General features: G+C 43.0%; 2 protein-coding genes across 2 annotated transcripts in view; both read left to right on the plus strand.

Moving 5' to 3' along the window:
* Positions 1-26,567, plus strand: part of LOC137379957 (testis-expressed protein 264-like) — a 456,807-nt gene that overhangs the window by 74,767 nt on the left and 355,473 nt on the right. The gene's annotated exons all lie outside the window — the stretch shown is intronic.
* The window catches only part of LOC137379955 (E3 SUMO-protein ligase ZBED1-like), a 62,174-nt gene continuing 48,114 nt past the window's right edge, over positions 12,508-26,567 (plus strand). The window contains exon 1 of the mRNA XM_068051378.1: positions 12,508-12,573. The gene's annotated coding sequence lies outside the window, so the exon portion shown is untranslated. The remainder of the gene's footprint in view (positions 12,574-26,567) is intronic.

The raw sequence follows: 26,567 nt of genomic DNA on the forward strand, positions 1-26,567 counted from the left end.
GGAGTTTGCAAGTTCTCCCTGTGTCTGCGTGGGTTTCCTCCGGGTGCTCCTGTTTCCTCCCACATGCCAAAGACTTGCAGGTTGATAGGTTAATTGGCCATTATAAATTGCCCCTAGTATAGGTAGGTGGTAGGGAAATATAGGGACAGGTGGGGATGTGGTAGGAATATGGGATTAGTGTAGGATTAGTATAAATGGGTGGTTGATGGTCGGCACAGACTCGGTGGGCCGAAGGGCCTGTTTCAGTGCTGTATCTCTAAACTAAAACTAAACTAAACTCTCCAAAACTGTGGTACTTCAGGGTAGCAAGAGTGGCAGTTAAGTCCCTTCCCTGGAAAGGTCTTGCTTGTATCAAAATATTGGCTGATGGTGTCTAGAGCAATTAACTGCATTTTGAATGTTGAATAACTCATTCTGACCCATATATAGTACTAATATAGTTCAAAATGCTAATTTACAAAAAAGTCTAACAGGTGAACTTGGAAGGCATTTGAGAAGGTCCCTCATAAGAGACTGTTAGCTAAAGGTGAAGCCCATGGAATTGAAGGTAAATTATTGACCTGGTTAGGGAATTGGGCTGAGTGACAAGAGACAGAGAGTAGTGATAAAGGGCAGGTACTTCAACTGGTAGAAAGTGACTCGTGGTGTCTAGAAAGGATCTGTGTTTGGGCCTCAACTATTCACTATTTATTAACGATTTAGATAATGGGATAGAAAGCCACACATCCAAATTTGCTGATGACACAATGCTAGGTGGCAGCATAAGCACCATAGATAGAAGCATAAAATTTCAGAGATATTGCTAGATCAAGTGGGTAAAACTGTGGCAAATGGATTTCGTGGTAGTCAAATGTCAGGTCATCCACTTTCAACCTAAAAAGGATTGAACAGGATACACCTAATTGGTGAAAAGCTAGAAGCATTAGAGGTCCAAAGAGACTTGAGGGTCCAGGTACACATGTTAAAATGTCATGAGCAGGTGCAGAAAATAATCAAAAAGGCTAATGGAATGCTGGCTTTTACATCTAGAGGACTACAATACAAGGGGGTAGAAGTCTAACTCCAGCTATACAAAGCCCTGGTCAGACTACACCTGGAGTACTGAGAGCAGTTCTGGGCACCACACATTAGGAAGGATATACTGGCCTTGGAGGGAGTACAGAGTAAATTTGCCAAAATGATACCTGGATTCCAAGGGTTAAATTACAAGAAGTAATTGTACAATCTGTTGTTATATTCGCTAGAATTTAGAAGGTTACGGGGTGCTTTGATCAAAGTTTTCAAGGTATTAAAGGGAACCCATAAGATAGAGAGAAACTATTTCTATTTTTTTTATTATCTGTACATGGAATGTGGGCATCACTGGCAAGGCTAGTATTTGTTGCTCTCGAGAAGGTGGTAGTGAGCTGCCTTCTTGAACCGCTGCAGTCCATGAGGTGTGGCTGCACCTATAGTGCTGTTAGGAAGGGAGTTCCAGGTTTTTGATCCAGTGACAGGGAAGGAACGGTGGTACAGTTCCAAGTCAGGATGGTGTGTGGCTTGGAGGAGAACTTGCAGGTGATGGTGTTCCCATGTGTCTGCTGCCCTTGTCCTTCTAGGTCATAGAGGTTGCTGGTTTAGAAAGTGTCAAGTAAGTTTGACGAGTTGCTGCAATGCGTCATGTAGATGGGTACATATTGCTGCCACTGTGCGCCATTGGTGGAGGGAGTGACATTTTGTAGGTGGTAGATGGGGTGCCGGTCAAGTGGGCTGCGTTGTCCTGGATGTTGTCGAGCTTCTTGAGTGTTTCTGGAACTGCACTCATCTAAGCAAGTGGAGAGTATTCCATCACACTCTTGACTTGTGCCTTGTAGATGATGGACAGGTTGTGGGGAACTAGGAGCTGAATTACTCACCGTAGAATTCCCAGCCTCGGATCTGCTCTTGTAGCCCCAGTATTTATATGGTTAGTCCAGTTAAGCTTCTGGTCAATGTGATGCTGGGGATGGGGGATTCAGTGATGGTAATGCTGTTGAACGTCAAGGGGAGATTTTCAGATCCTCTCTCTTGTTCGAGTTGGTCATTGACCGGCACTTGTGTGGCACGAACGTTACTTGATACTTAACAGCCCAAGCCTGAATGTTGTCCAGGTCTTTCTGCATGTGGGTGCAGTCTGATTCAGTATCTGAGGAGTTGGGAATGTTACTGAACACTGTGCAATCATCAGCAAACATCCCCACTTCTGACCTTATGTTGGTGATAAGGCCATTGACGAAGCAGATGAGGATGGTTGGGCCTAGGACATGACCCTGAGGAACTCCTGCAGTGAAGTTCTGGGGCTGTGGTGATTGGCCTCCAATCACCACAGTTATCTTTCTTTGTGCTAGGTGTGACTCCAACCAATGGAGAGTTTTCCACCTGATTCCCACTGACTGCAATTTTGCTAGGGCTCGTTGATGCAACACTCCGTCAGATGCTGCCTTGATGTCAAGGGCAGTCGCTGTCACCTCACCTCTGGAATTCAGCTCTTTTGTTCATGTTTGGAACAAGGCTGTAAGAAGGTCAGGAACTGAGTGGCCCTGGCGGAACCCAAACTGAGTATTGTTGAGCAGGTTATTGCTGAGTAAGTGCCGCTTGATAGCGCTGTTAATGACATCTTCCATCATTGAGAACAGACTGATGAGCGGTAATTGGCCGGATTGGATTTGTCCTGTTTTTAGGATGTATCTGGGAAATTTACCATTTTGTTAGGTATACCAGATAATACCAGATGGATTTATTTGACTTGTGCTGATTGAAATCCTTAGTACAATTCCTATAAAATGATGACAGAAAGTATACTTAAATTGTGATGGTTAATCACAAGCGCTGAGTATATCTGACAATGTTCCGAGCACGCAAAGTCTCTTTACATCTTGTAAAAATGTCTCCTCTTCCCCTTACTAGTGTTTCCCCAAGATGCAGTAAAGTATCATCAAGACTCTAGTGGACCTAAATGGTACTTTGAAGAGGTGTGGGGATTGTAAATACAAGCTTCCAAAGCTGAACTTCGTTAGCTCAGTCTACGTACATCAACTCCCCTCTGATCGCAAACTCTGTCCTTCTCAAAGCGCAATAGCTGAATCACTCCCTTATGCTTTCCACCAGGCCCCTTAGAACTGTGAAAGTCTCATTTCTTTTAACACTTCAAAAAGGCACAGTTTTGATCTAAATGAGTCTTGCAAGCTCACAGAATCATTACAGTGTAGAAGGAGGCCATTCGGTCCATCGTGTTCACACTGGCTCTCTGAAAGAGCAATTTTCTCAATTCCATTCCCCTGTCTTCTTCCCATAAGTGTGCACATTCTTCCTTTTCATATAACTGTCTAATTCTATTTTGAATGCTTCGATTGAACCTGCCTCCACCACGTTCTCAGGCAGCGCATTCCAGACCTTAACCACTCGCTGAGTGAAAAAGTTTTTCCTCATGCCACTTTTGCTTCTCTTACCAAATACTTCAAAGCTGTGCTCTCTCGTTGTTGACCCTTTCAGAAGTAGGAACAGTTTCTCCCTATCTACTCTGTCCAGACCCCTCATGATTTTGAATACCTCTATCGAATCACCTCTCAGGCTTCTCTTCTCCAAGGAAAACAGTCCTAACTTCTCCAATCAATCTTCATAACTGAAATTCCTCATCCCTGGAACCATTCTCATGAATCCTTTCTGTACTGTCTCCAATGCCCTCATGTCTTTCCTCAAGTGCTGTGCCCAGAACTGGACGCAGTATTCTAGCTGAGGCTGAACTAGTGTCTTATACAAGTTCAACATAACTTCCTTGCTCTTGTACTGTATGCCTTTATTAATAAAGCCCAGGATACTGTATGCTTTATTAACCGCTCTCTCAACCTGTCGCTGCCACCTTCAATGACTTATGCACATATACACCTAGGTCCCCCTGCTCCTGCACCCCCTTTAGAATTGTACCCTTTATTTTATATTGTCTCTCTATGTTCTTCCTACCAAAATGAATTACTTCATATTTCTCTGCATTGAATTTCATCTGCCACATGTTCGCCCATTCCACCAACCTGTCTATGTCTTCTTGAAGTCCATCACTATCCTTTTCATAGTTTGTATTACTTCCAAGTTTTGTGTCATCTGCAGATTTTGAAATTGTGCCCTGTACATCTAAGTCTAAGTCATTAATATACATCAAGAAAAGCAGTGGTTCTAGGTACTGACCCCTGGGGAACCCGACTGTATACCTTCCTCCAGCCCAAAAAACAATTTATTTACCACTACTCTCTGTTTCCTGTCACTCAGCCAACTTCATATCCATGTCGCCACCATCTCTTTTATTCAATGGGACTCAACTTTGTTGACAAGCCTGTTTTGTGGCACTTTATCAAATGCCTTTTGGAAGTCCATATACACCACATCAACTGCAGTACCCTCATAAACCCTCTCTGTTATCTCATCAACAAAACTCAATCAAGTTAGTTAAACACGATTTGCCTTTGACAAAGCCAATGCTGGCTTTCCTTAATCAGTCCACCCTTGTCCAGGTGGCTATTAATTTTGTCCTGAGTTATCGTTTCTACAAGCTTTCCCACCACCGAGGTTAAACTGACCAGCCTGGAGTTGCTGGGTTTATTCTTACACCCTTTTTTGAACAAGGGTGTAACATTTGCAATTCTGCCGTCCTCTGGCACAACCCCTGTATCTAAGGAGGACTGAAAGGTTATAGCCTGTACCTCCACAATTTCTGCCTTTACGTCCCTCAGCATCCTCAAATGCATCCCATCTGGTCCTGGTAACTTATCAACTTCTAAGTATAGCCCACCTTTCTAATATCTCCTCTTTATCAATATTTAGCTCATTCAGTACCTCAATTACCTTCTCCTTCACTATGACTTGGGCAGCATCTTCCTTGGTTAAGACAGATACCAAGTACTCATTTAGTAACCTAGCCATGCCCTCTGCCTCTATCCCCTTTTTAGTTCCTAATTGGCCCCACCCCTCTTATTGTCCTTTTACTACTTGTATGCCAATAGAAGACTTTTGGATTCCCCTTTATATTAGTTGCCAGTCTCTTCTCATACTCTCTCTTTGCCTCTCTTTACTTTTTCACCATCCCTCTGACCTCTCCATAGTCAGTCTGGTTCTCACTTGTATTATCAATCTGACATCTGTCATATGAACCCTTTTTCTGCTTCATCTTACTCTGTATCCCTTTTGTCATCCAGGGGAATCTGGCTTTGCTTGTCCTACCTTTCCCACTTGTTGGAATGTATCTCGACTGTACCCAAACCATCTCCTCTGTAAAGAAGTTCTGTTACAGTTTTGCATGTCAATCTTTGATTCCAATTTACCTGGGACAGGTCCAGTCCAACCCACTGAAATTGGCCCTCCTCCAATTAAGTATTTTGACTCTAGTTTGCTCCTTGTTTCAATAATTAATCTAAATCTTGTACTATGATTATTGTTTCTTAATTTGATGCACTTGACCCACCTCATTTCCCAGAACCAGATCCAGCAATGCTTTCTTGCTCACTGGGTCAGAAATGTACTAATTAAGAAAATTCTCCTGAACATACTTCAGAAACACTTCCCTGTCTCTGCCCTTTACACTATTCCTATCCCAGTTTATATTAGAATAATTAAACTCCCCCATTATCACTACTCTCTAGTTCTTGCACCTCCCTGCAATTTCCCTGCAGATTTGCTCATTAATATCTTCCCCACTAATTGCTGACTTATAGACTACAACCAGTAGTGTAATGGCGTCTCTGTTGTTTCTTATCTAACCAAATAGATTTTGTTCTTGACCGCTCCAGGACATCCTCCCTCCAACTCTGTAATATTCTCGTCAATCAATACTGCTACTCCTGCTTTCTTTCCTTCCCTGTCTTTCCTGAACACCTTATGTGTTGGCATCCTTTCATCTATGAAAGATAATGGACACGCAGTAAACAATCCATTTAGGTGGGTTCTCTTCGCTTGGTGCACCTTTGCTGAAGGCTGTGAAGGCCAATCCGTGAGAGGCGGGTTCTGCCACAAGTGCTGTACGTGAAGCTGCCAAGTGATGCTGTGAGTTGTTTTTGGCATTGGCACTTGTTGCAAAGCTGCTGTAGCCACTGGTCGTCATGTTAGTGCACACCAATCCAGGATGTGTTTCCATTTCCCTCTTGCTCCAGCTAGTGATTCCCAGGTACGATAGTCGACATTTAGGGCCTTCATATCATGCTTGCAAGCACCCTTGAAGTGGAGCTTTAGGGGACCTACTGGTCATCTGGCACCGACTACCTCACCATACAGAAGTTCTTTGAGTATGCCACTGTCTTCCATCCTGCGGACGTGACAGATCCACCAAAGCCACCTCTGTTTGATTAGTGCCAACATGGGAAGATTCTTGGTAGTGTAGATGAGCAGAGAGATCTTGGTGTCCAGGTACATAAATCCCTGAAAGTTGCCACCCAGGTTAATAGGGCTGTTAAGAAGGCATATGGTGTGTTAGCTTTTATTAGTAGGGGGATCGAGTTTCGGAGCCACGAGGTCATGCTGCAGATTTACTAGGATGTTGCCTGGTATGGAGGGATGGTCTTACGAGGAAAGGCTGAGGGACTTGAGGTTATTTTCGTTAGAGAGAAGGAGGAGGAGAGGTGACTTAATAGAGACATATAAGATAATCAGAGGGTTAGATAGGGTGGATAATGAGAGTCTTTTTCCTCGGATGGTGATGGCAAACACGAGGGGACGTAGCTTTAAGTTGAGGGGTGATAGATATAGGACAGATGTTAGAGGTAATTTCTTTACTCAGAGAGTAGTAGGGGGCGTGGAACGCCCTGCCTGCAACAGTAGTGGACTCGCCAACTTTAAGGGCATTTAAGTGGTCATCGGATAGACATATGGATGAAAATGGAATAGTGTAGGTCAGATGGTTTCACAGGTCGGCGCAACATCGAGGGCTGAAGGGCCTGTACTGCGCTGTAATGTTCTATGTTCTATACTTGGGAGCTCTGCCTTTGAGAGGACTGTCACATTGTGATTTTGTCCTGCGAAGATATGCCCATTATATGCCGGAGACAGCGGAGATGGAAATTTTTGAGCTTTTCCTGGCTGCTGTAAGTCACCCATATTTCACAGCCATACAGCAAGGTGCTGAGAACACAGGCCTCATAGACCAGGAGCTTGGTCCAAAGGGTCAACTTGTTATCCCATGCGTATTTCACAAGTTGACCAAAGGTGGTAGCTGCTTTCCCTATGAATGTATCGAGCTCTGCATCAAGGGACAGATTGTCTGTCACTGTAGATTCAAGGTAGCAGAATTTGCTAACCAATTCCAGTGGAGTGTTATTTAGTGTGATTGGGGCGGAGATGCAGTACCTTGTCCCATGACCATGGTTTTCTTGACGCTTATAGTCAAGGAAAACAAGTTACAGGCATGGGATAGACAGTCCATGAATCTTTGTAGCTGAGTTTCCGTGTGAGCGACTAGCGCAATATCGTTAGTGTTGAAGAGTTCTCTGATCAGGACGTGATGTGTTTTTGTCTTCGCTTTCAGCCTTGATAGATTGTAGAGCTTGTCGTCTGACCTAGTGTGCAAGTAGACTCCTTTCATATCTGGGCAGAACACTACTGTGAGCTGTACTCCTGTGAGTCTAGATTCTAGATATTAAAAGATATCAAGGGATTTGGGGATAGTGCAGGAAAATGGCAATGATCTAGTTGAATCGTGGAGCAGGTGCAAGGGGCCAAATGGCCTACTCCTGCTCCTATTTCCTATGCTCCTATAAGTTGGACATCTCCCAGTCTGCGCTGACGCTCTCCTACAACTTCCTTGCATGGATAAGTTAGATGAAGAACTCCCATCACTGGAGCTCGAGAAGGCCATAGACCACCTAGCGAAAGAAGGGCACCCTGCAAGGATGGAAACCTAGCCAAACTGCTCAAGCACGGAAAGTCCCATCTATTGCCACACCTTTATGACCTCCTCCTCCTCTGCTGGAAAGTCGGCTCTGTTCCACAGGAGATGCGTGATGCCAAAATCATTACACTATACAAAAACATGGGTGACGGAGGGCACTGCAAAAACTACAGGAGCATCTCACTCCTTGGCCTTTGCTAGGGTCATACTTAAAAGACTCCATTTACTTGCAGACTGAGTGTACCTGGAAGCACAGAGTGGTTTCGATGCCGGCAGATCTACTGTGGACATGATCTTCTCCATGCGTCTGCTACATGAGAAGTGTAGGGAACAGAGTATACCCCTTTACCTTACTTTCGTAGATCTCACATTCAACACTGTCGGCAGAGCAGGGCTCTTGAAATGCACCAGTTACTTGGTGCAGAAGCTGAGGGAGGAAAGCAGTGATGATATCTCAGTTAGAAAGTTGACATGATACTTGGGTGGGTGGTATAGAACCAAGTTTTTAAATGAGAGGCGAGAGGTGTGATAGAAGGTGAGATGCTCAAAAAAAGAGAAGGTACCAGAGGAGTAGGGGGCAGACCAAGGTGTGATTTGGTGATGAGAGCCACACTGCCACCATGGTGGTTTTGGATGGGGTAGCTGGTGTAAGGTATACCCTTGCGGAGAGGCTTCATTTAGAGGAATGGTGTCATCACTGCTCAGCCAAGTTTCCGTCATGGCCATGACGTCAATGCAATCATCCACAATAAGCTCATGGACGGTAAGAGTGTTGTTCACAAGTGAACGGACATTCTGGAGGGAGATGTGGCGAGGGGTGCTGATAACTGACCAGCAACATTGGGAGGGGTGAGTGTAACATGCAGGATGTTGGAAAGATTAATCCCCAGCATGCGTTGGGTGGGAAGATCGGCGAGAGAGTAGGATGGGCTGTTGGGGTTGCTGTTGGTAAGGAGGCAGTGGCGAGTGCCTCAGCGGGCTCCTCCTAGGATACCAAGAGAGGCACAGAGGGAAGTGTAGGCTTATCTAAGTGGGAGTCTAGCCTGGGATGGCAGCAGAGAGTAGGAAAATCGAGGAGTGCTCAAGGGTCGGGGTAGGGATTTGGGAGGGCAGAGTGCCTGAAAGGGAAGAAATGAAAGCAGGCATAACAACAGGAGAGAGGGGTCTAGGAGAGGTAAAGAGAACCGAATAATATTTTTAAAAAGGGGGGGAAAAAAGTGGAAATAGGAGTGATGGGCTCAGATTTGGAGTGGGAGCCAAAGCATGCTCGCGAATGGACATAGGAAAAACTCAAGTTACATGGACCTGGTTATATTGCAAGAATAGGATAGATATGCCCTGATTGTAAATGGGGAATAGAGAGGAGCCAATAGGAAGGATTCCAGAGTTAAATTCAGGGGTCCCATAGTCGGATGAAGTTGACACAGGTAGGGTGGAGTTAGCTTCGAGCATCGATGAACTGTTGTCCAGATTCAGAGTCAGTTATGGAGGGCGACTGAGTCCAGAAGCTATTTGAAGAGTAGATTATTAGTGGAAACACTACTGGATGTATTTCTGTGGGAATGAAGATCGAGCAGAAGTGCAGAATTGATTGTGAAGTTGTGGAGAAATATGTTTCGGCCCAGGAGAGTGCATTTCTGGCCAGAATTCGGACAGTAGCTAGGCTGAAAAACCAGTAGGAAAGTCACAAGCTCAGCAGGTAGCAGCAGATAAAGTTAACACAATATTTAAGCAACTGAATAGCAGATTAGAGACACAACAACTGTGTCTTGGTGCAGAAGAGTAGTCTTGACATCTAGAGAAGTCCAGGAATTTGGAAGCCAAATTTGAGCAGAATTCCAGTGCTCACTGAGGAGGACAAAGAGGCATGGTAAGAGGACAGTTAGCCCAAGTAACTTTAAACTACCAGGTAACTTCTTGTTAGGGCTGAACAGCACCCACCATCAGAGCTAAGGAAGCTTAAACGAGAGGAGATTGAGGGAGAAAGGGCAACGAATAGTGTTAAATTGCAAAGGAGCTCCTTAGGGAGCTGCAAGCCTAGGACCTATATTGAATCAGTCTTCCTCAGACTTAAGAAAGCTTTCCTCTTTCTATTATGCAGGGTGCTAAGTCTATTTGTTATCTTCAGCATTTCAGTACAGGTAGACTTTAGGTAAATAACCCTTGTTTGGATTGAGGAAGTACCTGGTTGCTTTATTGTGAAATTAATTAGAAGTTCTACTTACCTGCTAACTGTCACCATTAGACTAAATCTAAGTGACTTCAGGAGACTAACTGTAAATTTATGTGTCATGTGATGTAGCTGAGCCTGTCCTTGGCCATAAAAATCGTCAGCTTGTGGCAGGCTACGTTTACCTTTCTGCACTAGTGCTGCCACCTCCTGCGGGATTAGTCGGTGAACAAGCCTCCAGATGCAGTATGAACATTTATTACCTTGCTGTGATGATAGTTGTGAAGAATGTCACAGAGAAATAATGTCGTGGACAAAAAAGGGAGGAAAAGATTGTAAGGTACCTTGGTGGAGAGATGGGAGTGCCATTTCCTCCTTGCCCACCAGAAATAATATTTTAGAAACAAGCCTTATGCTTTATGAGTGCCTTCATTTAAATCCAGTGGCAGCGAAAGTGATTGAACTATTCAGTGGGGATGAAAAAGCCTCAAAGTTGATTGTGACAGATGGTTGGGAAAGCCAGTTTCCAATCTCTGAAATGGGTGCTGTACTGCAAGTTTGACTAATTAACAGTTTTAGCTAGAGAGCTTGCAGATAGATTGTCTGTTGTACCGTACATAACGCCTGTTGTCTGCCCAACTGGCTTTCATTACTGTGACACACTAGCAGAAATGTGTTTAATTATCAGGATTTGCAGTAGCTATGTGATCAAGCTCCAAAAACCACATTCCAGTGGTGCCTGCTCTTACAAGAAGTTGCAGAATTTTGTTCAGCTTCTGGGTACAAAGGTTGCAGTTAGGGGTCTTTGTGAGGATCCCATGGAATTATGAGCATGAAATAAGACAGTGTTGCTATGAAAGAGTGTTTGAAAACCTTTTCTTTATTTGTCTGTCAAACACCTGATGCACTAATACAATTCATGTCAGAACCTATTTCTGGGCGGCGCAGTGGTTAGCACCGCAGCCTCACAGCTCCAGTGACCCGGGTTCAATTCTGGGTACTGCCTGTGTGGAGTTTGCAAGTTCTCCCTGTGTCTGCGTGGGTTTCCTCCGGGTGCTCTGGTTTCCTCCCACAGCCTAAAGACTTGCACGTTGATAGGTAAATTGGCCATTATAAATTGCCCCTCGTATAGTTAGGTGGTAGGGGAATATAGGGACAGGTGAGGATGTGGTAGGAATATGGGATTAGTGTAGGATTAGTATAAATGGGTGGTTAATGGCCGACACAGACTCGGTGGGCCGAAGGGCCTGTTTCAGTGCTGTATCTCTAAATCTAAAAAACAAAATCTAAAAACCTGTCATTATATTACAAAAATGCAGATGCGGAAAAGTTATGCATGGTTCTTCTCCCATCCTGGGTCCCTTTTACTGTCTTATTTGATGTTAGGCTCTTGATTAAAAATCATATGTCTGCTAGCTGGTTACAGCTTAGTCCCATTTCTTACCAAGTGGTTATGAAATGGAGGATTATCTGTTCATTGTCTACTCCTCGTTCAAAGATTGTGTATTTAAAAATATTGCTTGGATTTGTGCGTCTAATTTCGAAAATCACAGTAGGAGATCTTAGAGCAGAGAAGGAGGTCATCTGGCACATTATACTTGTGCTGGCTCTTTGAAAGAGCTATCAAATTAGTCCCATTCCCCTGCTCTTTCCCTAGAGCCCTCCAAATTCCAACTTTTCAAGTATATTTCTAATTCCCTTTTTAAAGTTATTATTGAACTTGTTTCCACCACCCTTCAGGCAGTGCAAGTCCAGATCATAACGACTAGTTGAATTTTTTTTTTTAAATTGCGCATCTCCACTCTGGATTTTTTTTGCCAATCATCTTCAATTTGTGACCTCTAGTTACTGACCCTTCTGCCAGTGGAAACAGTTTCTCCCTATCTCTTCTTTGGCCTCCTTATCTCGAGAGACAATGGGTAAGCGCCTGGAGGTGGTCAGTGGTTTGTGAAGCAGCGCCTGGAGTGGCTATAAAGGCCAATTCTAGAGTGACAGGCTTTTCCACAGGTCCTGTAGAGAAATTTGTTTGTCGGGGCTGTTACACAGTTGGCTCTCCCCTTGCGCCTCTGTCTTTTTTCCTGCCAACTACTAAGTCTCTTCGACTTGCCACACTTTAACCCCGTCTTTATGGCTGCCCGCCAGCTCTGGCGAACGCTGGCAACTGACTATCTACACTAACAAAATCCCTCATAATTTTGAATCACCCCTTAACCTCCTTTTGCTCTAAGGAGAACAATCCCAACTTCTCAACTGAAGTCCCTCATTTCTGGTACAATTCTGGTAAATCTCCTCTGCTCCATCTCTGTGATGGGAAGAACAATTCAAATAAACTTGAGCGATGGTGGAGATTGATTGTAAGTCATTGAAATATAATCAACATTTTAGAATTCACTTGGATATATCATTCCTTTTTAATTTTAGAGTTACTTTTATCTCATAAAGGGTAGTTAATTGTGAAGCTTGCAAGTGGAATGCACCCATGGCAGTCAGGACCATTGGAGGAACTCGTGCTACCCAAGTAAGTTGAATTACATCATTGATTCCACTTTCTTGGATGGATTTGTTAGAAGGGTAGTTGGAATAATATTTTGTCCTAACAAGCGCTCTTCTGTCTTGTTCCAGCTGATCTGAAGACCAAAGCAAGATGCATCATGGTCAAAAATTTGTAGGGCTTTTATGAGTGTGCCCACAGTTTTAGCCAAGGCCACTATGTTGGCAGTAAAATCCAAATTTGCACACAGGTGCATTGCAGTTATTAGCTGTGCAGTTAACTCTCTATTCCACATATGGAGATCCAACACAAATCGCGATCTCAAAGCAGGGCTCTACAATGCATTAATAATATCCATACTTGAATAGGCTCAGAAATCTGGGTTAGCACCAAAGTAATGAATAGGTGAATTGATGTATTTGATTGTAGATCACGTCACACACTACTAAATGATAACGCTCAGAAAAAAATCTTAAATCAGACTATGCAACCTGACTAATCAACCAGCATCGTCTAGGTTGGTTAATCGTTACCAACCCATCTGGTATGGACAACTTGTGTGCCACCTGAGTCTGACCTTGCCAGAGCACTCACTACCAAACTGTCACAAACATGGAAGAGGCCATGGGATAGACCCAAAACTAAATTGGGAGGTAGTGGCAATGCTTTCTTATGGATAAGCCTCTAGAAAATGACTTGAAAGGGCTTAAGTTTTAATATGTCCTAATGTATTCAGTTCCTGCTTCACGTGGTGCCTCTTGTCCCATTAGGGAGCATGAAACCATGAAAAGTGAGATCAGACTGCAGGTTGATCAACTTTGAGGATAATAGCACTGTAAGAGTGCTGCTCCATTTCTATTTTTAAATAGTGAAGATGCAGACTGAGGGAAAAATAAATATGCAAATTCATAGTAGAAACTCCAGCAAGCTTAGCCATATTAATCCTTTAAATACACTCTTGCCTTGCAGGGACGACTTCTCGCACTCTCTTTGCTGATCTCCCTACCTCCACACTCTGCAAAGTACAGGTTGTCCAGAACACCTTAGCCATGCCTTTTATCACCAAACTCCACAACTGCATCATATCCATTGCCCAGCTCCCTGGCTTCCTATACCCGATGGATTGACTATAAGCTCTTCATCCTCATCTTACCCTACCCCTGTGACCTTCTCCATCCATAACTCCATGCATGCACCCACAAACTAAACTCCAACATTATATTTTAGAGCCTGAACAAAGGTTGCCCCTACAAATTTCTGTTTCAAAACCCTAACTGACTTTGATGCCTTTGCAGGATCTGACTGACTGCATGTGTAAGCCAAAATGGATCAGACGTCCCAACACACACTGTATGAAGTGTTTTAATGAGAGAGGCTAATAAATTGCTTATTATTTACAATCTACAGGAAAGCAACATCAAAGCTTTGTTTATTATTAGCATTTTAACCACCTAATGTCTTCAAGCCTTTTTATTTTAAAAAAAGCTGGTAAATATATTTTGCTTTAAAATGCAACATTAAAAATGCATTTTTTCCCAAATCCTTTCTCGGGGTTGTTGTGGGGGGGTGGGGTGGGGGGAGAAGTTGTGAGAACTCTTGCATGGTTTCATTGTGTGTTGGCAAAAAGAAACAAAGCAAAGTTAAACAAACCCTAATTTTTACCTTCCTGACCATAGCTTCCTATATCTCTTTCCTTGCAAATTAACAAACTCTTTTGTGGTGCTTTGGAAGTTATTGAATTAATTTGGTACATTTTTTAAAACTATTCAGTTCAAATGGTGCAAATAGCTAAAGTGTGGTAGTTATTATAGATATGTAAGATTGGCCTAAACTAAATGGAAATAAACATTATATTGCCATCAGTTTAATGTACATCTCTGCAGTACATTTACTTAGATTCACAAGTGTGCTTTAAAGGAAGTGAGCGTTCCCGAGAATGAAGATTGGTTCCTCTCCTCTTTGTTTCAGATCCCTCCTATGATTAGCACACAATTTAAAAAGAAATCCATAAATCATTACATGACCATTTCAGTTGATATGTTACAGTACATTGCAGCCAAGAAAAGCAGACAATTCACTCAAGTCTGCTGTTCTGTGGCCTAGTGACAACTCTTTCATCTGTGTGTTACACTCTGGGAAAGCTGATGTTGTACTGTATGGCTCTTTCATGACTTTTCTACATATAGAGTATAAACTTGGCTTATCTTGAGCATTTTCCCACTGAATTAATAATGAACAGAGATCAAAAATCTGTTAAATTTTCCCCAAGAATTTTGGTCCCTTCACGTGCTGGGAGATATAGAGGCCTTGACCAAAGTTCTAGAAGAGGGTGACTGGAATGATACCTGCTTTAAAAGCCTTCAGTTAACAAAATAGATAAAGGGCTGGGTCTTGTTTACTTTATAAAAGACTAGACTGGGGAGATTTGATCGTTTTTTTTAAATAACGAAGGGTCGATACTATGTTCATGTGGATAGACTCCTTGAATTAGATAGGTTACAGAGAACAAGGAGACATAGAATCATAGAAAGTTTATGGCACAGAAAGAGGCCACTATCGTGTCTGCGCGGCCGAAAAATGAGCCACCCAGCCTAATCCCATCTTCCAGCATTTGGTCCATAGCCCTGCAGGTTATGGCACTTGTAGTGCATATCCAGACACCTTTTAAATGAGTTGAGGGTTTCTGCCTGTACCATCCTTTCAGACGGTGAGTTCCAGACCCCTACCTGGGCGAAAAGATTTTTCCTCATCTCCTAATCTTTCTACCAATCACTTTTAATCTATGACCTCTAGTCACTGACCTCTCTGCTAAGGTAAATAGGCCCTTCACCTCCACTGTATCCAGGCCCCTCACAATTTTGTACATTTCCCCTCCGCTACAAGGAGAACAACCCCAGCCCATCTAATCTTTTCGCATATCTGAAATTTTCCAGTCCTGGCAACATCCTCGTAAATCTCCTCTATACCCGCTCTAGTGCAATTACGTCCTTTCTGTAGAGGTGACCAGAACTGCACAAAGTACTCAAGTTGTGGCCCAACAGTTCCAGTATAACCTCCCTGCTCTTATATTCTATACCTCTGCTAATAAAGGAAGGTATTCTATATGCCTTCTTAACCACCTTATCGACCTGTCCTGCTACTTTCAGGGATCTGTGGACATTCACTCCAAGGTCCCTCACTTCCTTTATACCTCTCAGTATTCTCCCATTAATCATGTATTCCTTTGCCTTGTTTGACCTCCCCAAATGCATCACCTCACACTTCTCCGGGTTGAATCCCATTTGCCACTTTTCTGCCACCTGACCAGACCATCAATATCTTCCTGCAGCCTACAGCTACCCTGCTCACTATCTACCACACGGCCAGTTTTTGTGTCATCTGCAACTTCTTGATCATGCCCCCTATGTTTACGTCCAAATTGTTGATATGTACCACAAAAAGCAGGGGACCTAGTACTGAGCCCTGTGGAACGCCCCTGGAAAACAGCCCTCCAGTCGCTAAAACACCATCAACAATTACCCTTTGTTTTCTGCCACTGAGACAATTTTGTATCCACCGTGCTACATTTCCCTGGACCCCATGGGCTTTTATCTTTTTAACCAGTCTGCCATGTGGGACCTTATCAAAAGCCTTGCTAAAATCCATGTAGACCACATCAACTGCACTATCCTCATCAATCCTCCTTGTTACTTCAAAAAATTCAATCAAGCTAGTCAGACAAGATATTCCCTTATATAATAGCAAAATACTGTGGATGCTGGAAATCTGAAATAAAAACAGTAAGTGCTGGAAATACTCAGGTCTGGCAGCATCTGTGGAGCGAGAAGCAGAGTTAATGTTTCAGGTCTGTGACCTTTCACCAGAGCTGGTAATAGGTTTTAAGCAAGTGAAGCAGGGGTTGGGGGGGGAAGACAACAAAAGGGAAGGTGTGTGATAGGGCAGAGGGCGGGAGAGATTAAGTGACAAGGAGGTCATGGGGCAAAGGGAGTGTTAATGGTTGTGGTGAAAGACAAAGCATTAGTGCAGAGAGAGTGTTAATGACAGAATAACGAACAGCTCTGTCCAATAGCACAAACATGAAAAACCAAGTTTAAGGCAGGCACGTGGTAAAAAAATAAAACAAAATAGAGTAAAATTATAATAAAAAAGTGCCAGTCGTGCTCTGAAATTATTGAACTCAGTGTTCAGTCTGGAAGGCTGTAGAGTGCCTAATGGGAAAATGAGGTGCTGTTCCTCGAACTTGTGTTGATGTTCACTGGAACAGCATTTATTGCCCATCCCTAGTTGCCCTTGAGAAGGTGGTGGTGAGCTGTCTTCTTAAACCGCTGCAATCCTTGGGGTGTAGGTACACCCACAGTGCTGTTAAGGAGGGAGTTCCAGGACTTGACCCAGTGATGGTGAAGGAACGACAATACAGTTCCAAGTCAGGATGGTGTATGGCTTGGAAGGGAACTTGCAGGTGGTGGTGTTTCCATGCATCTGCTGCCCTTGTCCTTCTAGGTGGTAGAGGTCGAGGGTTTGGAGGGTACTGTCGAAGGAGCTTTGGTGAGTTGCTGCATTGCATCTTGTAGATGGTACACACTGCTGCCACTGTACGTTGGTGGTGAAGTGAGTGAATGTTGAAGGTGGTGGATAGGGTGCTAATCAAGCGGGCTGCTTTGTCCTGGATGGAGTTGAGCTTCTTGAGTGTTGTTGGGGCTGCATCCATCCAGGCAAATGGTGAGTATTCCATCACACATGTTACTTGTGCCTTGCAGATAGATTGGCATTGGGGACTTGGGAAGTGAGTTATTCGCTGCAGAATTCCCAGCCTCTGACCTGTTCTTGTAGCCACAGTATTTATCTGGCTGGTCCAGTTCAGTTTCTGGTCAATGGTAACCCCCCAGGATGTTGATAGTGGGGGATTCAGTGATGGTAATGCCATTGAACATCAAGGGGAGATGGTTAGATTCTCTCTTGTTTGAGATGGTCATTGCCTGGCACTTGTGTGGTGCGAATGTTACTTGCCACTTATCAGCCCAAGACTGGATATTGTTCAGATCTTGTTGCATCTGGACATCGGCTGCTTCAGTATCTGAGGAGTCACGAATAGTGCTGAGCATTGTGCAATCATCAGCGAGCATCCCTACTTCTGACCTTATGATCAAAGGAAGGTCATTGATGACGCAGCTGAAGATGGTTGGGCCTAGGACACTACCCCGAGGAACTCCTGCAGTGATGCCCTGGGAAAGGGATAATTGACCTTCAACAACTACAGTCATCTTCATTTGTGCTAGCTATGACTCCAATCCTGATTCCCATTGACTCAGGTTTTGCGAGGGCTCCTTGATGCCATATTCTGTCAAATGCTGCCTTGATGTCAAGGGCAGTCACTCTCACCTCACCTCGGGAGTTCAGCTGTTTTGTTGAGACTGATAGGGTGGTAATTGACCGGGTTGGATTTGTCCTGCTTTTTGTGTACAGGGCAATTTTCCTCTTTATTGAACCAGGGTTGGTCCCTGGCTTGATGGTAATGGTCGAGTGGGGATATGCTGGGCCATGAGGCTACAGATTACGGTTGAATACAATTTTGCTGCTGCTGATGGTCCACAGCACCTCATGGATGCCCAGTTTTGCATTGCTATATCAGTTTGAAATCTATCCCAATTAGCACGGTGGGAGAGCCACACAGCATGATGGTGGGTACCCTCAGTGTGAAGACGAGACTTTGTTTCCACAAGGACTGTGCGGTGGTAACTCCTACCAATACTGTCATGGACAGATCATCTGTGACAGGCAGATTGGTGAGGACAAGTTCAAGTAGGTTTTTCCCTCACCACCTGCCACTGACCCAGTCTAGCAGCTATGTCCTTTAGGATTCAGCCAGCTTGATCAGTAGTGGTGCTACCGAGCCACTCTTGGTGATGAACATTGAAGTTCCCCACGCAGAGTACATTCTGCGTCCTTGCTACCCTTAGTGCTTCTTCCAATTGGTGTTCAACATGGAGAAGCACTGATTCATTAGCTGAGGGGTGGTGGGGGGTGTAGGTGGTAATCAGGTTTCCTTGCCCATGTTTGACGCCATCAGACTTCATGGGGTCTGGAGTCAATATTCAATGTTAAGGACTCCCAGGGCAACTCCTTCCTGACTGTATACCACTGTGCTGCCATCTCTGGTAGGTCTGTCCTGCCAGTCGGACATGACATACCCAGGGATGGTGATGTCAGGGACATTGTATAAGGTATGATTCTGCGAGTATGACTATGTCAGGCTATTGCTTGACTAATCTGCGGGACAGCTCTCCCAATTTTGCCACAAGCCCCCAGCGGGCTGGGTTTGCCGTTTCTGGTGCTGGATGGTCCGTCCAGTTTCATTCCTTTTCTGACACTTTGTAGCAACTTAATACAACTGAGTGGCTTGCTCGGCCATTTCAGTTAAGAGTCAACCTGGAGTCTGAAGATGGGTTTTTACATCGACAGTGGTTTCATGGTCACCATTAACTTTTAAATTCCAGATTTATTAATTGAATTGAAATTTCACCATCTGCCATGGTGGGCTTCAAACCGATGTCCCAGAGCGTTAGCCTAGGCATCTGGATTACTAGTCCAGTGACATTACCACTATGCCACCACCTCCCCCAAGTTTGAGGAACAGCACCTCACCTTTCGACTGAGCACTTTACAGCCTCTGGACTTAATATTGAGTAAAACAATTTTAGGTAAGCCCCATTTTTTTTCCTTTTTCTCGTGGTTTTTGTGGCAGCTGCCCGCCCCCCCCCCCCCCCCCACCTTTGTTTCTTAATCCCTTTAGTTTGTGTTCATTGTTTACCTCATCCAGACACATCTTTTGTTCCTTGGCTTTGTACCATGAAACGTTTTGTCATTTAATCTCTCCTGCCCTCCTCCCTACCACAGACCTTTTTTGTTCTTCTCCCCCCACTTTCACTTACTCAAAACCTATTACATTTCTAACCTTTGCCAGTTCTGATGCAAGGTCATCGACCTGAAGGTTAACTCTGCTTTTCTCTCAACAGATGCTGCCTGATCTGCTGAGTATTTCCAGCATTTTCTCTGTGTTTCAGATTTCCAGCATCTGCAGTATTTTACTTTTGTTTTAATTACAGTGCAGCATTGGCAAAGGCCCTGAAGCAAAAGGAGAAGAATGTAATAATGTTTCAAAAAATTATACCAAGAAGTCGGGGTAGAGGGGGAAGAAAAATATATTAGCCTACTTCTGAGCATTCTATCTTTTCTGTAAGCTGTAGTACAACCTTATACAGTTTCTGAAAACAAAGTGAAGTGACGTAGCTGCCTACAGCATGGAGTACTATTCAGGGTGCGTGGGTGGGATTCCTGCTGCAATGCTCCTTTGGTGATTTTATTAGAGAGATCTTGACTGTCTCCATATGGCAAGTAACCAGCTAAGCTGAGATGGCTTGTTGTTGAAGTATCTAGCCCATATGGCAGTGAGTGAGCACCGGCAGGGTAAATGATTTTCTTCTCGTGTTCAGCAGGGATATAGTGACTGTAATTAACACGAACAAGGAAATTGACTAGTGGACTGAAAGCATTCTTTAAAGGGATATAGTTTATTATTGCTGGCTTGCAATCGAGTGTTCATTTTCTCAGCAGAGCAGCATTTAAAACAAAACACTATAAAAGCTTTTTAAGAAAAATTCAAGGCCAATATAAAAATAGCAGCCTTACAGATTGATCTATGTGATCAAGATGCAAAATGATGCAATGCAGGATATTAGCGATTGGCGTTGTCATAAGAATATTTATGGAATGTTGTCATTAATGTGAAGCTCTAATTGCAGCAAAATTTGCAGTGATTTTTAGGTTTACATCATCAGTACGTATTTCCAGAATATTTAAATAAAGTTTTCTAAGTGTTATGATCATTGTGGAGCTCAACAAACCAAAAGAACCAAGTTTACCGAATGATACCAATAAAAACCCAAATGGACAAGACTTCACTTTTTTTTAACTTTACTTTAACAATCAAACCAAAATCAACATAAATTAAACCTGAATTAACAGACAAATTGCAGTCTCTCTCTCTCCCTCTATATATTACAAATTACACATTAACTATCAGATACAACAAAGATAAATCTCACAGATTTACTGAGCAGTCCACTAAGCATATATGGCACCAACTACAGCCACAAAGTTCTTCAAAGCTCTGAACTTCCTCAGGTAGATCTCCAACTCCTTTCTTCCAAGACGCAGCCAGCGTGTCTCTCATCCGACAGCAGTTCCCCTTCAGCTGAACTCCACGGTACGGTCTTCACCAAAACGGCGCACTTCTCCGGAACCTCCTCAACTCTACTAATGACAGTCTTAGTGGTGTGGATTCACCAGTATTACATTTATCCGAGCCCTTCAGTGACAACCCTATGCACTGTACTGCTGGGTCAGGTTAATCAGTTACTTTAAGTAACAGAAACAGCTCCTGGATCTAGTTTTCACTTTCTTCAGTGTGCCTCCACTCCACTGCTGTGTGATCTGAGCTTGGATGGCTCTATCTTTTAATCTGGTTCCAACTAGTTTCTGTTTCCCCAGAAACTTGATGTTTTAGTTTCCGTTTCAGTTGGGGACTGTCACAAAAAACAAGCTTTGAAACCAGGGTGAGTGCACGTAACAGAACATTTGTACAAATCATCTGTTCAGGCAATAGCTCGCACACGCTGCCCCGTTGGTCCTTCAAAACCGTGGATTCCATCACACTAGTGAAATCTAATTGCGTAAGTGTACTCTGCTGGGCAAAACCGTGCAACCTTTGTAAGTTTGGTAAATTGTAACAGTTCTGTTTCTTTCCTCCTCCCCTACCATCTTTGGTTATTAATGATAGTGGAGTAATGGACAGAGGAAACAAATTAAAGCAGCCCTGGTGCTTCCACAGCATAGGCTAGACCTGGTTTACATGGCTTTTTGTCTCCCCAATTTATTGAATATGATGGAGCTCCACTTTAGTCACACCTCGTGTTGCCATCTTTAGCTAGGTCTAAGACCAGACAGGAAAACAGAGAAGGACTGCGATTCATGTTACAGACAGGTGGGAAATGATAGGGATGGTTTCTCTTTTTAGCTCTCAACTGACTGAAGACAGTGTGTTTTATTAGAATCGTGTTTTAACCCTTGAGCATTTTTAATGGTCAAAAAACAAAAAAGGACATGTTTTTCTTGTAGATTTAAGGAAAGATCAATGTTTATTTCACAATACCCAAAAATTATTCACAACCTCACACAAACGCACATGAGCATACATACAAAAAAAGATAGAGATTAAAATGTAGCATGCATTTAGGTCTGATGGTTTTAAAAAGAATTCGTTATGAAACCTTGTTTATTTCCCTGGTGCAGGCCTAGTTTATTTATCCTGGTTCACTGAAGTCAGACTTGGAAAGTTTCAGGTGGGACGGATGCTTTGCTGCAGACTTCTTTGGTTAAATCTCAATTGCAGTCCGATGGTGAAAAATCCTGTTGCAGTCTCTCGGGTAGGGAGTTTCCAAAGTCGTCATCTGTCTATGCCTCAAGATAGTTTTAAAAATGGTATTCGGGCAGGATCTTCTTTGCTGGGATAGATCCCTCTCCGCCTCCTGGCTTCTGGCTTTCTATCTTTTTGGCTCAGCAATGGGTCTTATTAAAATCTCCTTATCAGAGACTTGGTTTCTCTCAGGTGATCAAGGTTTTTCTCTCATTGTGTTTCCATAAATTGTTTGATGGCATAGCCATTGTTATACAGTGGATTTGGATGTTTTCATCTTTATGCTTTCTTGATAAAGTGGTGCTTTTTTCACACCTGTTGTCTGGCTGGAAACTCTATGTCTGTAAATTCATTTTTAGTCTGGTTGAAAAAGGTAGCTGTTAAGATGGAATGGGCCATTAGCTTTTCTGATGTTTTCTTCAACACTTGACCAGACATGATGTGTCGTTCAAAGTTCCAGCAGTTACCATGTGTAGTCACAGTACACGAGTAGTCACCTGAGCGCTAACTCCATTTAGTCTTGCAACAAAAGTGTTCATTTTGGAGTTCAATTCCTCAGTTCATTTTTATAGTTCATAATTGCTCCTTGCGTGAGCGTGACATCAGTGCTACTGTTCTATGGTTTGCTAGGTTGCTGACGAAAATTCATTGAAAACCTCAGTGACCGACAGAGAAGGAAGTGGGAAAATGTTGACTTCTTTGTTGCAAATCTGCCTTTTGGCATCTGGTTTATCTTCGTAGGATCCAATTGACAGATAAGAAGGAAGTGCAATGAGTAGGGATGCTTGTCTGCCAGCCCTGATTCTGATTAAAGATTTAAAAATTAATCTTCGGGACTCTGCTGCGAGTTACTGGGAGAAAAGTCATAGGGACATTTAAAATATTGTGTATTTTCGTTTTCTTTGAAAACATTTGTTCATTAGTTATAAAAGTATCAGAGGTGGGGAAAAAGGCCGTTTGATCTGTTGGAGGTGGCAGATCACATGATGAAGCACTGGGAATATGCCCAACTAGAGTTGGAATCCTACCAAGCATCAAAATACCTTTGAGTTTAAAATGACTGGGTAGTGTCTTTGTTTCTCTCTCTCTCTCCCCTTGAAGCTTTTGCAACTTCAGTGCAAAGACTGAATAAAACACCAACTTCCAGAAAAGGGGAGTGAGTGGGAGGAGGATTAGACTTGTGGCAATTATGAGAAGATCTTAGCCAATCAGAATCTTCCAAAAGTGTTTTTCCCAATCCTGTTACATATGGAACAAAAACATCCGGTGACATTTTGAAAGTGGAGAGCAGCTGGTGCGGTGCCGTGCTTCCTGTAATCTGCAGGTGCTGTGTTTTTCTCACCCCATCCTGCTTTTTCCATCTGCATATGTTGAGCAGTAACACTCAACACTCTTCATCCAGGAGCGGGGGAAGGTGCCATATTGCTTGCAGGCATTCGATTCATTCTGGAGAGCCAAATGCCCACATTGAGCTGCCAGCAGAAAATAAATTACATACAGTGCTTTTTTTTTTAAAGCAGGTTTGCTAATTAGTCCTGGAGGTCAGGGCTTTATCCTGCAGGAGATCTCCCTGCAGAGAGCACTGTGCTGAGGAAATTCTAACCAAACACAAACTGTGATCCACCTCTTTAAAATGTAAAAATACAGGATCCTCTTCTTAAAAAATATCCTCACAGGTATTCTACTTTATTTTTAATGGTTCCTAGATACTAGATAAGAATATTTTGCGATATTTAACTGATTGATCGGCTGCTTCTGACTCTAGAAGTACTTGAACAGAGCAGTTTCTGAAATCATCGTTCTTTTAAACTGAGTTGGGATCTAAATCTGAATAGAGTAGGATCTTGTCTTCTGATTATTGGTAAGGCTCATGAGTTTAAGGAGACTGTTCATACTGTAGACTGCAATGTTGTTTTTTCATCTCTGGAATTTAGATTCTAATTCAGTCCAGCCTGAGAGGAAGTTCTCTCATTGCTATAAGAATATAAGAATTAGGAGCAAGAGTCGGCCATTTGACCCTTTGAGTCTGCTCTGCCATTCAATAAGAACATGGCTGACCTTCCACCTCAACTCCACCTCTCCGCACTATCCCCATAATCCCTTAATTCCTGTAGTATCCAAAAATCCATTGATTTCTGTCTCGAATATACTCAGCATCCACAGCTCTTTAGGGTAGAGAATTCCAAAGATTCACAACCTTTTGAGTGAAGAAATTTCTCCTCATCTCAGTCCTAAATTGTCGACCCCTCATTTCTGAAACTGTGACCACTAGTTCGAGATTCCCGAGTTAGGAGAAACATCCTCCCAATATCTACCCTGTCAAGCCCCTTCAGAATTTTATATGTTTCAATGAGGACACCTCTCATACTTCTAAATTCTAGGGTCTCAAGTGAAATGAATTGGGCAGTCTTGCTGCATTTCTTGACATGTGCAAGTTCACAGCACTAAACTGCCCATAATTTAGCACAAATTGTCAGTTGTATTCACAAGAGTAACATGAAAAATGGAAATGTCACACTTGGTGCAGTGAGAGACTGCTTTCTGGTATTGGGATTAAGGCTCATTGCTCTGCATCTGACTCTATATGTTACAAGGAATGCTTGATACAGTCTCTGTGTATCAAAGTGGGAATATATAGCTCCCACCAACAGGTGGTGATCTTCCGAGGCTAATTTTCAGAATGAGCTATTCAGCGAGATTGTTGGAAGGCTATGAAGTTCCTGAAAAAGGACTTTTTAAAAATAATGCTGGTTATCATTTATGTTTTCTCCAAATTTTTCACTCATTTTAATTGAGGTTTGTTATTTCTGATGAATGGGAATTTTTCATTATTGGAACTGTTAAGCATTCTTTCTGCCCAATTACTGTGTCGATATTCCTACCTGAGGAGAATTGCCACTTGCAGATTACTATACTAAACATTCTTAGTTATCTCAATGAGATGGCAAGCTCTGCGTCATAAACTTGTATCCAATAGTAACTAAGTTGTGACTGCTTAAATTAGGGCTTTTAATGGTTTAATTTCAGTTCATTAATTAAGAGTTAATTTTGTTTTATGTATTGGCCGGAAAGCACAGATTTATTCAGCACCAATCAGAATGCACCTGAATTAATGCTGCTGAATTACCCATTGGCTCTCATAGTAAGCACAAATTCATTGCTTGGTGGAAAGTGCGATTCACAGATAGGGCTTGCAGGTTGTGTGTGTGCATGCGTGCGCACACACTTAAGTGTGTGTGTAAGTGTAATAAAAAGTCTTCTTCATTTTCATTGGAAGAGCACGATACTAATCAATGGAGGTCCTGAAAACTTGATGGGTAGAGACCTGTTGATGCCTGGTCTTTCTCCAATTAGAGGAGCACTAGAGATTTCCTGGCAGCAGGCAGGAGGATTCTGTGCCTGCTCCCTTTGACTTTGATTTTCTGGTTGAAGGTGGGACTATTGATATAATATCACCCATTGGAATTCTGTCAGTCCCACCTCTGGTGCCCTAAAAGTCCAGAATGTCTGAAACAGATGTAGAAGGTGGAAGTGGGCCCCACTAGATTCTTAAAGGTTGGTTTCCTTCTGGCAGTTAATCGACAAGAGAAGCAGCAAGGATCTCTATGTATTATTTTGATCATTAATTTTCCACTACTAGAAATACCTACCTAAGAAGTTTGTAGTTATCAGCCATGTTTGCATGAATAGTTTCACATAAGAGTATTGTTAATGGATTTAACCACTATCTGTTAGAAGTAGAGCACAAAAGAGGTAATGAGAATAATTAGTAAATATTACAATAAGGCAAAAAATGCAGACGTTTACCAACTGCAGAGGTAGACTATGCTTCCCAAACATTGGCTGATCCAGAACTCTGTGGGTCCAAGACCTGTTCTGTGCAATGCCCTGCACACTCTCCACCCCACCCCTGTGTCTCTCTCTGCGTCCTAAATTGACCACCTTGTTTTCAAATCCAATCATGGCCTCACCTTACCATATTTGGGTAATATTTTTTAGCTGTCATCCTCTTTTTCTAATGCCGGATTACTTCCTGCCTTCTGCCCCCTTCGTTTCTTCATCAGCTACTGTGTTTCTGCTCTCTGGAAGTCTCTTCCAAAACCACTTACTTTACTACTTTTCTCCACACTCCTCAAAAGGCTCCTTAAAAAACCTATTTATTTGGCTATGCCGTTGGATCCACCCACCCTGAGATCCCTTTATTTTCTGGTCAGGATCATATCTCCACCCTGTGACGTACTCTGTAGTCTTCCTTTACGTGAGGAGCACGATATAGATGTAAGTTGCTGCCTGTTCGCTCTGCTGTGCCAGCTTCTTTCCTCCTTGCGTGTCTCTGAAGTACCTCAGGCCATTTTTCTACATTGAAGGTGCTATATAAATGCAAGTAGGTGGTGAATTGTGTGAAATTTATGCAGTGTGAATCAAGGAAATGGGCAAGTTGTGTTTTTCTCACTCTGGTTCTTTGAGCAAGCAATAAACTCATCAACTGCTGGTTGGCGAAGCATTATGTGCTAAACTAATTTAGTTTTAGGAGCATGAGAAAATGTTC

The sequence above is a fragment of the Heterodontus francisci genome, chromosome 19, assembly GCF_036365525.1.
Source record: "Heterodontus francisci isolate sHetFra1 chromosome 19, sHetFra1.hap1, whole genome shotgun sequence".
Lineage (NCBI taxonomy): Eukaryota > Metazoa > Chordata > Chondrichthyes > Heterodontiformes > Heterodontidae > Heterodontus > Heterodontus francisci.